The sequence below is a fragment of the Molossus molossus genome, unplaced genomic scaffold, assembly GCF_014108415.1.
Source record: "Molossus molossus isolate mMolMol1 unplaced genomic scaffold, mMolMol1.p scaffold_m16_p_1, whole genome shotgun sequence".
NCBI lineage: Eukaryota > Metazoa > Chordata > Mammalia > Chiroptera > Molossidae > Molossus > Molossus molossus.
Genome location: NW_023425344.1, coordinates 248,490,737 through 248,506,656, shown reverse-complemented (window position 1 = coordinate 248,506,656; position 15,920 = coordinate 248,490,737). Strand labels below are relative to the sequence as shown.

At 50.9% G+C, this 15,920-nt stretch overlaps 1 protein-coding gene across 6 annotated transcripts in view; it reads right to left on the bottom strand.

Annotated features, from left to right (window-relative positions):
* WDR25 (WD repeat domain 25) overlaps positions 1-15,920 on the bottom strand; it is a 136,778-nt gene that overhangs the window by 66,299 nt on the left and 54,559 nt on the right. The window lies entirely within an intron of this gene.

Here is a 15,920-nt window from a genome sequence, read left to right as displayed (position 1 = left end):
CAGTCCATGGGATGATGCTCAGTCCACTGAGCCACACCTCCTGGGCTAGAAAGAGCTTTGATAATATATATATATATATTTTTTTATCCTCACCCGAGGATATTTTTCCATTCTTTGTACAGATAGAGTGGGAGGGAGAGAGAGGAAGGGAGAGAGAGAGAGAAACATCGATGTGAAGGGACACATCGAGTGGCTGCCACCCACACGACCAACCAGGGCCGGGGACAAACTGCAACCGAGGTACGTGCCCTTAGCGGGAACCGAACCCGGGTCTCTCTGTACCGCAGGCCGAGGCTCCAACCGCTGAGCCAAACCGGCCAGGGCCGTTCCATGACTTGTTATATGCAGTAGTCCCATTTGCATTCCATTAAAAATGTTTTCTAATATCCCTATCCATTTCTTCCTTGATCCATGGGTTATTCAGGAATGTATTGTTTAGTCTGCAAATATTGGGGAATTTTCTAGATATCTGTTATCGATGTTTAACTTAATCCTATCATCATTAAAGAATATGCTTTGAGTTCAAGACTTTAAGTTTACGGAGACTTGTTTTATGGCCTAAAACATGGTACCCTTTAAAAGAAGGGGTATTTTGCTGTTGTTACATGGAGTGTTCTATAAATGTCAATTAGTCCAAGCTGGATAATAGTGTTGTTCAAGCCTTCTATATCTTCACTGACTTTCTGTCTACTTGATCTATTGATTATTGAGAAAGGGGTGTTAAAACCTCCAAACTATAATTGTGAATTTCATTATTTCTCCATTCAGTTCTACCAGTTTTGCTTCATATAGTTTAAAACTCTTTTATTGGGTGTTTAAATATTTATGCACCTAATGTTTATGTACGTAATGTTATTCCCCTTGATAAACTGACCCTTTTATCATTACAAGATGACTCTCTTTATCCCTGCTAATATTCTCTGCTCTGATATCTACTTTGTCTGATATTAATATGGTCACTTTAGCTTTTTTATTTTTATCCCTCACCTGAGGATATTTTTCTATTTATTATCAGATAGAGTGGGAGGAATGGAGAGAGAGAGAAAAAGAGAAACAAAGTCGTGATAGAGCCATATTGACTGGTTGCCTCCCACACAACCCAACCAGGGCCTGGGATGAACTGCAACTGAGGTACATGCCCTTAACTGGAATGGAACCCAAGACTCATTGGTCCGTGAACCAACGCTCTAACCACAGAGCTAAACCAGCCAGGGCCACTTTAGCTTTTGAAAATTACTATTAGGTTGGTATATTTTTTCCTTCCTTTTACATTTAACCTTTTGTGTCTTTATATTTAAAGTAGGTTTCTTGTAGTCATTATATAATTGGGTCTTGCCTTGTTATCCAACAGAGCACTCTTAGTCTTTTAAATAGGTGTTTAGACCATTTCATCTATTATTAATATGGTTTAGGTTTAAATTTGCTATTTGTTTTCCATTTATCTCATCTGTTCTTTGTTCCCTCTTTCCTAAGTGTATTTTGTTATTTCATTTCATCTCCCATTGTTAGATTACTAATCACAAATTTCTGTTTTTGTTGCTTTAAGCTTTATAGCATACATCTGTAACTTATCCCAATCTACCTTCAAGTAATATTAGCACTTGCATCATAAGAACCATAACAACAATATACACCACTTCCTCCATCTCAGTTTGTATGCCTTGTTATCATACATTCTATATCTACAAATGTTATGAACTCAAGAAAATAGTTATTTTTACTTTCAACAATCAATCATCATTTAAAGTGATTTTTAAGAACAACAACAAATATTTACATTTACCCACATATTTATCATTTCTGGTGATCATCATCCCTCTGTGGAGATGTAGATTTCTATCTGGTATCATTTTCCTTCTGCCTCAGGAACTTTAACATTTCCCATGGTGAGGGTCTGCTGATGAGGAATTACTTCAGCTTTTATATGTCTGAAAAGTATTTTGCTTTTTTTAAAGATATTTTGCTGAGTATTAAATTTTAGGTTGACAGTGGTTTGTTTGTTTTTCAGTACTTTAAGTATGTTGTCCCACTGTCTTCTGGCATTATTTTCAATAAAAAGTCTGCTGTCATTCTTATCTTTGTTTCTTTATATGTAACTTGTCCTTTTTTACCCTTCTGGCTGCTTTTAAGATTTTTGTCTTTATCACTGGTTATAAGAAATGCCATTAGGATGTACCTTGGTGCTTGGGGTTCATTGAGGTTCCTGGATCTGTGGGTTCCTAATTTCCTCAAATTTGGAAAACTTTCAGTCATTATTTCTTTAAATATTTTTTTCTATTCTCACTTCCTTTGAGTGTTCCAATTTCATGTATATTGGGTGAATTCACTCATGCTTTGTTCATTTTCCCCCAAGCTTTTTACTCTATTTCATTTTAGATATTTTCTATAACAATATCTTCAAATTTACTAACCTTTCTTCTATAGTTTCTGATCTTTTATTAATCTCATCCAGTATATTTCTTTTAATTTTTTCTTTATTGATTTTTAGAGAAAGGGAGAAGGAGAGAGAAACATCGATGAGAAAACACCGTCTGGCCACCTCCCATATGCCCCCCACTGGAGACTGGGCCCACAACCTGGGCATGTGTCCTGACTGGGAATCAAATCGGTGCCCTCTTGGTGCATGGGTCAGTGCTCAACCACTGAGCCACACCAGCTGGGCTCTTCTAGTATATTTTTACCTCAGACATTTTTTCATCTTTAGAATTTGATTTCTATCTTTCTTCCTTCTTCCATATCTCTCCTTAACATACTTATGCTTTTCTCTACCTTTTTGCATACGCGGAGCATATTTCTGGGTCTGTTCCTACTGACTGATTTTTCTTCTCATCATGGTTCAGATGCTCCTGCTTCCTTATATGCCTTGTAATCTGTTTGGATGCCAGGCACATTGAATTTTACTTTAATAGACATTTTATATTTTTGTATGCCTATAAATACTCTTGAGATTTGTTCTGGGACACGGTGTAACTACTTGGAAACAATCTGATCCTTGCCAGGGTGGTTCTAAGCTTTGATAAGAGGCAACCAGAGCAACATTAGTTCAGGGCTATTTTACACCCCACTACTGAGCAACACTTGTGGGAATAAACTATTCCTAACCCTGTGGGCTCTAGGGATTGTTCGCCGTGTTCTTTTGAGTGGTTCTTTCCTCACCTCAAGGAGCTTCTTCATCACATAAGTCGATCAGTATCCCACTAAAGTCTTTGAAGGGACTTCTTATAGATCTCTGTGCAGCTCTCCCCACACCCTGCCCTTGGTGGGAATATTTAGAAGAGTGGCAGGATTGGAGTATTTTTCTGTGGGTGTCACAGAGATGACAAGAAGGCCGGGGGTGATCTACAAACTGATGTCATTTTCTGTGGGCATAAACAAGAAGCCAGGAACAGATCTGAGAAGATGAATTCACTTATACTACCCCCACCCCCACCCCTGACAGCTTCAGAAAAACATGTAGAGAGCCTGGGAAGACTGCAGGTTTCTTAGAATACATGGTACAGAAGTTTAAACCAATCTCACTTGAATCTCTAAGGGCAGGGTACCTCGGCTGACATCTTTGTTACAAGAGGCTCACATCTGTAGAAATAATGACATCTAAAGCGGTAGTTTCATTTTACACCATCCTCCTAAGTGCTTCCTGAGGTGTTTTCTATACCAAATGATGCAAGGAGCCGCAAAGTAAAGGTTGAGGAGAAGCTCAATCAGAATCTGTAAGTACATGAGCATTCATTATACAGAGAATTCCAAGAAATTACTCTCTCTATTCAATAAGGTCAGAATAAAAGGAAGGAGTTTCAAATGTCAAGAGAAGATGTAAAAGGGCAAAGAAGAGTTTTCTTAGAGTAAAAGGGATTAAGAACAAGACCCAGCCCGGAGGCTGCCGGAGAACACTCACAGAGCTGGGTCACCATGCCTGCCCTCAGGGCAGAGTGGGGATGACCCCCCGCAGCTGGCAGGAGCCCCAGCAGGTGATGCGGTCTGTCCCACAGTGGGGTGTGCAGGACTCTAGGAGGAGCCAGAGATCCTTCTGAAAGAATCACAATCATGGATATTGTTCTGAGACAAAAGACCACCTCGTTCCCACCGCCAGGTAACATCCATCACGCACTGAGTAGTTATTACGCGTCGGGGATGCTTTGAAGACCTTTATAATAATTAACTCAATCCTTACCACAGCCTAGAGAGTGGATATTATTATAAATAGCATTTAATGAACGAGGACACTGAGGCGCAGAAAGGCCATGTGCCCCAGGTCACACTGGGAGAGGCGGGGCAGGAATCCCACCCAGGCAGTCTGGCCCCACACCTGCAGGATTAACTCCCATGCTGTTCCTGCAGTGTCCCCCACGGTCCCCCCACCACTCCTAACCTGCTCTCAGGAGGAATACAACACAGAGCCAGACTGAGCCCTCTTCCCACTGACAGCCCTCTCGCTCGTCCATGGTGACTCCCCCACTGAAACACTGCCTCCTTATCTTTCCAGAGTACCACAGACTTCCTGCACGCTCTCTCCCTCACCTACCAGCCCTGACCTTAAATTATGTCCCCAGCCCAACCATGTCTCATCACCTCTGCAGCCAACAGCCTCGTCGGAGCCACCATCACCTCCCCCTGCTCTGCTGCCAGAGCCTCAGAACAGGTGCCCCAGGCTCCGCTCAGTCCCGCCGCCTGCGCCACAGCTGCCAACTCGCCCTTGGAGTTGGAAGTCAGGTCCCACCACTCCCCTGCTGAACCCTGCCCTGCCCCCCGGGTTCCCCTCATTCCTGGAATAAGTCCCATGTCACCGCCACTCTGACCACGGTGGCCTCCTGGCTGCGCCTCATACACCTCGGATCCTTCCACACGGGGCCTGTGCACCTGCTTGTCCTCTGCCCAGAATGCTCCTCTCCAGACGGACTAGGCCCCCTGAGTCTCCTCTCAGAGACGTTCCGTGACCGCCCAATCTAAACTGCCCTCGTCCCTGTCCTTCGTCCTGGCCGGCGCTGCTCTTCTTCAAAGCGTGTTTCTTCCTAACGATGCATCTTATTTGCTTGTTGCCTGCTTCTCCCACTGCAATGTAAGCGCTGCGGGGGTGAGGACACTATTCACTATTTTGCTCACTTCTATATCCCGTGTCTTGAATGGGGCCTGATATGTACTAAACACTGAGTATCTATTGAGTAAATGGAGAGAGAGATGGAGTGCATGGATGGATGGACAGATGGATGGATGGACAGATGGACAGATAGACAGATGAAGGGGCAGATGGGAAAAAATGGCTATCCTAGCTGTGAGTCATCTACAGCTTAGACAAACAGCTCTCCCTTCTGCAATGTTTGTTCGTAGTTAGGTTGTGGAACAGAAGAATGCTAAGGGTAATGCCCCTGGCTATGAGAAACCTCCCCAACTCTGAGAGTAAATCATTAATTATTTGAGTTGTGTGCTATTTTTCTTTCTTTTTTTATGTATAATTTTTTGTTCCTTTATTGATTTGTGAGAGAGAGGGAGAGAGGTGGAAACATCAATGAGAGAGAACATCGATTGGCCACCTCCTGCATGCCCCCCACTGGGGATCTGGCCCACAACCTTGGCATGTGTCCTGACCAAGAATCGAACCGGCGGCCTCTTGGTGCAGGGGTGTACGCTCAACCACTGAGCCACACCGGCCGGACTATGTGCTATTTTTCAACAAGCCACAGTCACCCAGTCAGACTGTATCACCTGGTAGACACGCCCACCCCACCCCCAGCACGTTCACATCCCAAGACTCTCTGGCACCACAAGAACCTGGGGCTGGCTCCAGCTCTTCAGTGAAAGAGGATGCGATGAAATTGCCAAGCCCTAAAAGCCTTTCCAAACCAAGACTCGCTCTGTCTCCGGCCTCCAGATACACAGACCCTCTGAGTTTGAGAGCTCGCACGAGGGATGGTGATGGTGATGGTGAAGGGGTGCCGGCTCCCAGCGGGCACGCTGTGCTTTAATCCTACCATCCGTGGGTTCCACTGCCTGCCCAGCGTCCGTTTGCCCTTTCCTGGTACACGCGCCCACCCTTCCTTGGGGAACCACGTATGCCCCACTCCATCACGTGGTACACAAGACGCTGACTCTAACTTCCACAAAGGACACGTAACCCAGGCCTGGCCAATGGGAGGCAGTGAGGGCCAAGCCCGAAGCGTCAGCGGGCAGTAGAAGGGAGGACCCGTTTCCTCTTCACTGGGGCTGCAAAGGATGGGCTGATGCTGACAGGGGGCCGCCGGGTGGCATGTCCCTGGGCCTAGAGCACACCACGAGACGGAGAAGGTGAGACCAAGACATGAGGACACTGGGCCGAAGCTGCACAGCCCGTGGCCTTGGCAGCTCTCGAGCCAACGTTAACCTTTATGCTGAAATTTCCAGGAGCTGAGCGTTCGGCCACTGCAGCCAAGTCCTAACAAATCCGTCCTCACATCTCGCCAGAAGTGACCATTCATTTTACTGACCGTTAGCTTCTAACACTAACTCTTCTCTCTTTTGGAAAATGGGTTTACTATCTGCCCATCCCTCATCTTCTCCACTTTTGCCCATCTCCACAGTGTCTGAGCATGACAGCGTCACACAGCAGGAGTCCCCAGGTCCCTGAGCTGGAGCCCCCGTGACACGGCCAGATGCTCTCCTGCCAGCCTCATTGATGGGGCTGGGAAGTGTGCGTAGGGGCCTTCCCAGGCCGAATGTCACATCTGTCCTTGCGCCACAGGCCTCCTCCTTGGTGTGCTTACCCCGAACACATGACTGAAAGGGGCGTTGCATGCTCCCGACTCTTTGAGCTTAAGCTGTACTCTCTCCTTCAAAAACTGGACAGGGGGCCGGGCCGGTGTGGCTCAGTGGTTAAAGCACCAGCCAGCACACCAATGGGTCATGGATTTCTGGTCAAGGGCATGTACCTGGATTGCAGGTTCGATCCTCAGTCCCAGTCAGGGTCACGCAGGAGGCAACCAATCAATGTGTCTCTCTCACATTGATTTCTCTCTCTCTCTCTCACCTTTCCCTCTCTCTAAAAAATCAATGGAAAAATACCTTCAGGTGAGGATTAACAAAAATAAACAAAAGCTAGAGGAGGAAAGCGGAGGGTCCGGACCTGGTTGGAAGTCATAACCGCATTATACTTGAGCTTGTGTACATCACTTCCTACTGCACTTCCCCAAACCACAGTATCAGGTGACGCTCAGACTCGTGAGGTCAACAGGGAAGTTGTCTCTGTTTCACAGATATAGAAACAGAGGCTTAGAAAGATGGGCAATCCACACTCATTCCCTGGGTTTATTCAGAGGTGTTTATTCAGGACCCATCATGTCTGAGAACGGGGCTCACTGCAGGACTCCCCGGAACGAGCCGCTCATGTGCGCCTAGTGGAGGAGAGAGATACCGAGCACACACAGGTATCACGGCTGAGGATGTGTGCGTTCTAGACCAGAAAAGACGGGGCTCTGGAAGGTAATAGCAGGGGAAACCTCATTTCGGTTGGGGAGGTGGGTGGGTTTCTATGAAAGGAGTTGGGTGGGGAGGGGGGCCTCCAGGCAGAGGGGGGCCAAGCAGGGCCTTTGGGGGGAAAGCTGAGGCTGCAGGAGGGACTAGCACCCAGGCCAGAGCCTGGGGGGTTCGGGGGAGACAGTGACAGCCGGACACAGATTGCGCCGGGCTCAGCCAGCACATGGAGAACTCCAAAACTGTCTCCATCACGTATAACAGGAGGCTCTGAGGGCTGAACACAGCAAAGCACAGCAATAATCAGTGTCCTTTTTAAAGAACACTCAGGTTATTGCACAAGAGGCCAGAACAATGTGGGAGACCAGTGAAGAGGGTGTCCAGAGGGAGCGAGCAGGCCTCGCCACGGGGCGGTGGGCGAGCTGGGGAACTGGGGACACACCAGACGTCCATTTGGAGAGGAATACCAGGAGCTGGGGGTGGATCAGAGGGCACAGTGAGGCAGCAGGAGCTCAGCGGGGAAGGTGGGGTGCCATGAGCAGTTGGGGGCACTGTGGCGAGAGGCAGGGAGAACAGAACATAGGACTTCTCGTTCCTGTGGCAGCCTCATGGTGCCACTTTGACATGGTGGCAGCAGCCAGGCATGGGGACACACAGCACCTGAGCCAGGCCAGGGAGCTGGGGAGAAATCCACGTGTCTCTGCTTCATCCAGGTGCAGTGGCCTTTGAATGCGGGCTCCTGAGAGCAGTCTGACTTACTTCTAATGGCCTCCAACTTAATTCCTGCCGCAGGCCCAGTCTCGGGGGCCTGGTGTCCTGACTGCAATACACAGCCTTGTCCCAGGGGACAGCCTCCTGACAGCTTTTCCGGACACCCAGCTGAGACAGCCAGCCAGGGCAGGATCCCCCAACAGAGGTGACTGCTCTCAGAAAGTGAGGCCACCCAGGTCCTGCTGCCATGGCAACAACCACAGCAGCTGCGCCAGGCTGTCTCTGCTCACCAAAGATGCCTTTCAGGGCTGCCTAGTGGACATGCTCCATCAGGCCCCCACCATGGGCAGAGGAGGGTCTCACCAGCCCTCCCTGACAGGGTCAGGAGGTGGTGATCATTTTTATCAAGATTTCTTAATATGCATAAAAGTGAATGCTAGCCCCTCACCCCCTAAACTCCATCCAGAAACCTCGTAAGGAAGTGCTCTCAGAGATTCCAGCCATAAGGGTTTACCTTGCTGTGGCCTCAGCGGGGACTGTGAATAAAACTGGCCCGGTGGAAAGCCTTCAGCTGACACAAGAGGCTCCTCACCTATCCAGCTCCCGTTTACCCCACCTCACCTGCCCTGCTCCTGCTCGCGATCGCCCCCACCTCACCTGCCCGGCTCCCGCTCGCCCCCACCTCACCTGCCCGGCTCCCGCTCGTCCCCACCTCACCTGCCCTGCTCCCGATCGCCCCCACCTCACCTGCCTGCTCCCCTCGCCCCCACCTCACCTGCCTGCTCCCGCTCACCCCCACCTCACCTGCCCGGCTCCCGCTCGCCCCCACCTCACCTGCCCGGCTCCCGATCGCCCCCACCTCACCTGCCCGGCTCCCGCTCGCCCCCACCCTCACCTGCCCTGCTCCCGATCGCCCCCACCTCACCTGCCCTGCTCCCGCTCGCCCCCACCTCACCTGCCCTGCTCCCGCTCGCCCCCACCTCACCTGCCCGGCTCCCGCTCGCCCCCACCTCACCTGCCCGGCTCCCGCTCGCCCCCACCTCACCTGCCCGGCTCCCGATCGCCCCCACCTCACCTGCCCGGCTCCCGATCGCCCCCACCTCACCTGCCCTGCTCCCGATCGCCCCCACCTCACCTGCCCGGCTCCCGCTCGCCCCCACCTCACCTGCCCTGCTCCCGATCGCCCCCACCTCACCTGCCCGGCTCCCGCTCGCCCCCACCTCGCCTGCCCGGCTCCCGCTCGCCCCCACCTCACCTGCCCGGCTCCCGCTCGCCCCCACCTCACCTGCCCGGCTCCCGATCGCCCCCACCTCACCTGCCCGGCTCCCGATCGCCCCCACCTCACCTGCCCGGCTCCCGATCGCCCCCACCTCACCTGCCCTGCTCCCCATCGCCCCCCACCTCACCTGCCTGCTCCCCATCGCCCCCACCTCACCTGCCCGGCTCCCGATCGCCCCCACCTCACCTGCCCTGCTCCCGATCGCCCCCACCTCGCCACGGCTCCGACCGTCCCCACCTCACCTGCCCTGCTCCCGATCGCCCCCACCTCACCTGCCTGGCTCCTGCTCGCCCCCACCTCGCCTGCCCGGCTCCTGCTCGCCCCCACTTCACATGCACATCACCTTCTAACCCTGCTCTTTGCAACCTCTGGCCTGACATATGCCCTTCTCTCTACCTGAAGCCAGTTCCTCCCTCTCTACCAAGCTGGTTCCTACTCTTCCTTCCAGTCTCAGCTGAGATGCTTCTTCCTCCAGGAAGCCCTCCTGATACCCCAGGCTAATAAAGGCCCCAAAGGTGTCCCCAGAGCACTCCATGCTTCCCGTCTAGGAGAGCTGGATGCAACATGTGGTAAGAATCTGGCAACCATATGACTTACTCTTTCCTTAAGATGAGTAAAGGGGTCGGCCTGGGCGGGACACAGAGGTCAGTGGGGCTGTGCAGCGGGACGGGTGGTTCCATTCCCAGTCATGACTCCTTTCCCACCTTATTTCATTTATAATAATGTTTTATGATAAAAGCATTTATAACCACATTGTCATAACCCCATCAGCACCATAAGGGCTATCATTTCTCTAGACACCCTGTCCCCACATGCCAGGTACTTATAAGGGTAACAGAATCTTCACAGCACCCCTCTGAAGTGGGTGTCACTGGGCCATTTTTTTTTAATTCTTACCCAAGGATATGTTTTTATTGATTTTTAGAGAGAGAAAGAAAGAGAGAAACATCGATTGGTTACCTCCTGTATGTGCCCCGACCAGTGATCAAACCCGCAACCTAGGTATTTGCCCTGACCAGGAATCGAGCCCTCAAACTTTTGGTGCATGGGACGATGCTCCAACCAACTGAGCCATGAGGCCAGGGCTCACTGGGCCATTTTTACAGATGAAGAAACTGAGGCTCTGGATATAAAGGAAGTTACCCAAGATCACAATGAGCAAGTAACAGGCCCAGGACTCATGGCCAGAGACTGTGTGCTTCCCTCTAGGGTGCTTCTCACCTGGCTGCCAGGGTTAGCACCCTGAACAATGGGCAGGGAAGGTGCTGAAAAGGAACAGAGGCCGACACTGGGCCTCAAGCTGGCACGAGCGCAGCCGCCGCCAAGAGCCTGCTGGCAGCGTCTGCTCGGTCCTTTCCCACGCATACTTTGTTTTTCCTGAGAGCCTACTGAATATACAATTTGGCACCCAGCTTTCGGCATTTAACATTTTCCAGTGTTCTTAAGAACTTCATTTTCAAAAGTGCAGCTACTCATCAGTTCCGGAATTGCAGAGCACAGATAACGGCAGGGGCCTTGAACTTGACCATTTTCCCCTGGTACCGATAGCTATGTGCACACAGCAAGAGGATTTAACAGCCTGATTCGGCGCGGTGGGAAGGGGTAAATTGCTTGAGTCTGGGAAATACATTACCTCAATCTCACAAATGGTTTTTGAAAATCATTAGGCTATAGAAACGCAGGCCCGGCTTCTGCTGCCTCCTCCGCCCTGACCAACAGCACCCCACGTCACCCCACAGGCGTCACAAACTCAGCACTCGCATCTAGGACGATGACAGGCTGAGCCCCTCGGCCCAGAGTACCCCAAATCCCTGCTGAGACAAGCAGAGTGGTCTCTCGGCCTGCCCTGACCGCTCCCTGCAGGGCCAGCGAAGGAGCTGCTACTCCTGACCGCATTCCCTGTCTCCGCCTGCAGTGTGCTCACCTGGGCCAGCGGGAGTGCGCCATCGGCTGCCCAGTGATGCTGCGAACTCCCTGGAAATTATCTTTGCGATCTCCAGGTTGGCGTCCAAAACTAAAGCTGTACTAGATTTGTGGGTCTCGGGTCGATTTCCCAAAAAACAATCCCTAAGTCTAATTACTTTCTTAAAGAGCCAGGTGAAGACTAACTAACCAGTATCCAGAAGCTTTCAGTTCACTCAAAACTCCTCAGCACCCAGCCTCTTGCAGGGCCTGGAGTTCTTTTAGGTTGAACATTTATCACCCCCTAATAAACTGTATCTCAAATGCATTAAGTGGTATTATAAATGGAGCCCCCAAATTTTCCAATAGTCTTGAATTAGTCTGCATAATTACATTACTTCAATGAGCACGAAATTATTTTACCTATAAAAGTTTAACCAGTGATTCTAAAGGATTAAGAAGAGTTACATAATAGGATAATAATGGTAAGTCTATAGCACTGAATCGGTGATATTTGTGGTCACCCAGCCTGTAATTTCCAGAAGCTGGCCAGCTATGAGCATAACAGCTAAAATCCCTTTATCTGTACCTGTGCTGAGAGCAGCAGGAACTCAGACGTCAGGGAACAGCAGTTCCCCAACAGCCAGGTGTGATCTGCCACACCTGTACTGATCACAGAAAGCTATTTGTCCCTTAGTCTGTCTGTCCCTCCCGCACTCTTGCTCACAAGCTTTGGATATAGCATGTGGTTGCCAACTTTTTAAAGAGTTAAGCACAACTGTAGCTTAATTTTTGGCTGCTGTCTTTCACAGTAATTGTTATAGCATCACTGTGTTGTGCACTACGTGCTGTAACATACATTTTTACTGCTGCGGATCATCGGAGTCAACAATGTAGCGGCTGCGGCTCTGTCACTGTGAACAGCCCTGGGGATCCCAGGAGCAGGTGCTCAGAGCCGGGCCCCCTTCTGCTCTGGATGCTGATTAGGCCCCACGGCTGCTCCAACCTACCTGCCAGGAGGAAGGTGGCCCACAGGGCTAAACCAGCCAAGGGGTCACACTGTGGGGGGACTACTGTGGATGCTTTTCGTGTATCAGGCTGGCTGAGCTCAAGTCCTTCCCATAAGGTCGGAGTCACCCAGCCAGGACCCGGGTGATCTTACAGAAACAGTGCTGAGTCTGAGTGCAGGGGTGCTAACCAAGTGGCAACAGGGTCCCAGGGCCCCCAACACTCGAGTGACAATGTCTTTCTATCCTGGCCCTTCTCCCGGACGCTTCCATATGGGCTCCGTGCCCACCTCTTCCTAAAGGGACGTGGGCAGCTCAACAAGGCAACAAAGGGGCTTCAGAACAAAGGTGTATGGAAGCTTCCTGCTAATCCACAAATGAGAACCTGGACCCGGCAGGCCTGGGTTTCAGCTCTGGCAACCAGGAAGCTCCTGACTGTCTTCCCAGCACCCGAGTCAGAGGCCACCCCATGTCTCTCCTCCTCCGTTCCCACCCCATGCTGTGTGGCTTCTAAGCTTTCTTCCCATCTTTATAAAAGTAAGCTTGAAAATCATCTTGTTATGTATTAGTTTTTTATGATAAACTAGTTTAAAACCTCTTCTGGAAGTTGTCGTGACATAAATTATAAATCAAGACCCGCAAAGCTAAGGCTCCGAGGCCGATTGCGGAGAACCCGCTGTCATTCTGTCTCGGTTAACATGTAAATCTGGTGTCCAAAACAATACAAGTCGCTTTATTCCGTGGCTCATTTGCATGATTTTTAATGACAAGCAATAATAAAATGTAACTGAATCCTCTAATCCTAAATTCATCTAGACTTCGCTGCAGAGAAACACATTAATAATAAATTCCGAAGTTCCATGTAAGAACTGCAGGGCAGAAATCTGAGCCTGCTGGGAGAGGGACGCAGTGTGAGCCAGCAGGAGGCCTGGGGGCGCACAGGGTGACAGCAACAAGGACATCAAGGCCAGGACTCCACAGGCACTGCAGACCCCCCCAAATCCTGGCCCCACTGGGCCCCTTCTATCAACGTGGCAGGAGCAGGTGACCACGTGTCCGAGCCACTGCTTCCCCAGCTAGGAGATACCCCCACAAGAGCTGTGGGGAAGCTTACAGGGATGAAAGTAACAAAGCAGAGGTACCACAGGACACACGCACCCTCGGCTCTCTCTCCTGTCCTACACCACCTGCCACCAACCTGACCCCGTAGCCATGCACACAGGGCTGAGACACTGTCTGGGTGCCGCCCTTTTGGACACTGGCTGACCAGGTGAGTCAGCAACACAGGTGAATGCACACACTGTTCCCCTCCCTTCAGTCCCAGTGACCCAGGACCAAAGCTCAGACCAGGGCCAATGCAGACATGACAGGGACATGCCAGGGCAGAAGGGTCCGGAAGGTGGGGCGGGTCCTGGAGCCAGTATGAGCAGGAGGATGCCTGGGCCAAGTGTGCCCGTGGAAAGGCAACTGCCCTGACAACTGCCATCTTGACCTTCAGCAGGTGCCCTGTCCTTGGCTGGAGGTGAGACCGGGCGTAAGGCAGGCAGAGCTGGACCAGGCCCTGGACCAAGCAGAGCCCAGGAGCCCAGTTCTGACGGCCCCAGATGCCTGGGTCCCACCGTGCACCACAGGCTTCAGAGAGACATGTGTCCCGCTGTTCCCTGTGGCAGCTTTCCTAACCCACAACTAGATGAGACTGGATGTGCTTGTAGGCACGCCTCTCCGCGTCGCCATATCTCTGAAACAGATAAACTGCTGCTTTCAAAATAGAAAAATTACCATCAGCTTCACTGAAGCACCAGCCCTTCCCCCGGCTTCCCTTTCATTTTCCTGGGTCCAAATGCTGCCCCCTGTTTCAGCATTCAGCCAGGCACTGCTGTGTGCTTCTCAGGTGCACCCCAGGTGTGTACTTATCTTCCTGTGAGCAGCCCCTTGTGGAACCGAGGCCTCTGCTGGTGGCCTGAGGACTGAGTGGGGCCGTGGGCAGGACGGGGGCTCTGGGCCGGGCTCTCCCTCTGGCTGCCCGGGCGGCCTGTGTTCTGTCGGACACCAGTCTGAGCCTCAAGGTGCTCATCGGTGGGACAGAGCAGGCGCTATCCCCTCCTCAAGCACCGGGACTGGGCAGGAGCCCAAGCCCCACGCCAGGCAGTAAAGGACCACGATTATTATTACTCACGCTCCAGCCGCTCAACAAACATTCCTGTGCTTCCCAAATGCACTCATTGCACATCAGCCCGGAGCGCTCCCAATTAATGAAAGAACAAATTAAACTGTCATTACTTTGCTTTAATTCTGTAATTAAAGAACTTCAAGAGATGGCAGGCTCTAAATAATGCATGCTTTTGTCAAAGAAACGCTGAGTCCTGGGCGGAGAGAAGAAAGGGAGCGGGAAAAGCTACAGGGAAAGGGGAGGAGAGATGTGAGGCCGGAGCAACATCTGTCCCCACGGATCGAGGGGGACAGTCAAATGACAGCCGAAGGGCTTCATTTGTTTTTGCATTAGGCTTCAGCTATCACCAACAACGGGAAACTCTCTGGCCCCGGCCGCATCTGCCATAAAGAGAAGCAGTGTCGGGAGGAATTCAGCCGATGGCTTTTCCAGGGGACGAGGCACCGCACGGCAGTCATTTTGACATCTGTTAGTGCGTGACTCTCCCTTTTATATCAATTCAGGGGAAAGAGTCACAGAGGAAGGGACAAGCACGCGGCACGTACATTTTTTTTAATGTGTGTCTCTGATCCAGCCGCTCACGCAGCTGCCACACATTACAAACCTAATGAGGTTGTCCCTGCACAGGAGTCGGATGGCCGGTATTCAAACCCAGCTCCCCTGTCCCCCCACCCCCGCCCCAGCAGACCCCAGTCCCCACCTCTAGGCAAGACAGCGCACTGAGCACCTGGTGAACAAGCGCCTGTGGGCTGGCAAGCAGAACAGGAGGTCTGAATTAGGAACCAGCAACCAGGCCTGCAACAGCAAATTAAATAACTCATTGAGATGTTTTCTTCTCGTTAGGCATAATGTTTTCGTAAATCTCATACACGGCGTAATTGCACTGTCCTGATTCTCTGAATCACATCAAGAAATGGCTTTTAGACATGGCTTTCATTTATGCTTCAATTGGTTGCAGAACCCGGCGGATGAAATGTTATTAAATATAACTTTTTTTCCCTGCGATTTCGCCAAGTTCCAAGAACAGCTTGGAGGTTTCCCTGAAAAGGTTGGCAAATGTGCTTCATACACAGAAGAGCAGCTGCTTTACAAACTGCATGTTTTTATTAAATTACTGCCCCGGCAACATCCTGCCAGCCACAGGGTTCAAGGGAGAAGAAAGTGAACTGATGGGAAAGGCCCCCGAGCAACAGGTCTCACTCACAAGTGGTAAGTCTCCTACCAAGTCTGCACTGCTGGGAGCAAGAGAGGGGGTTCTGTTGGGGTTGTTTTTGGGGTTAGGGACTCTAGGATATAAACTTTTAATAACACGTACCCACAATTTCAATGCTGAAATGATACTTGTCCCCATCGCTAAACACATGATAATTTTCTTTTCTTTCCTTCTTTCCCCACTGGGTACCAGGGTCTG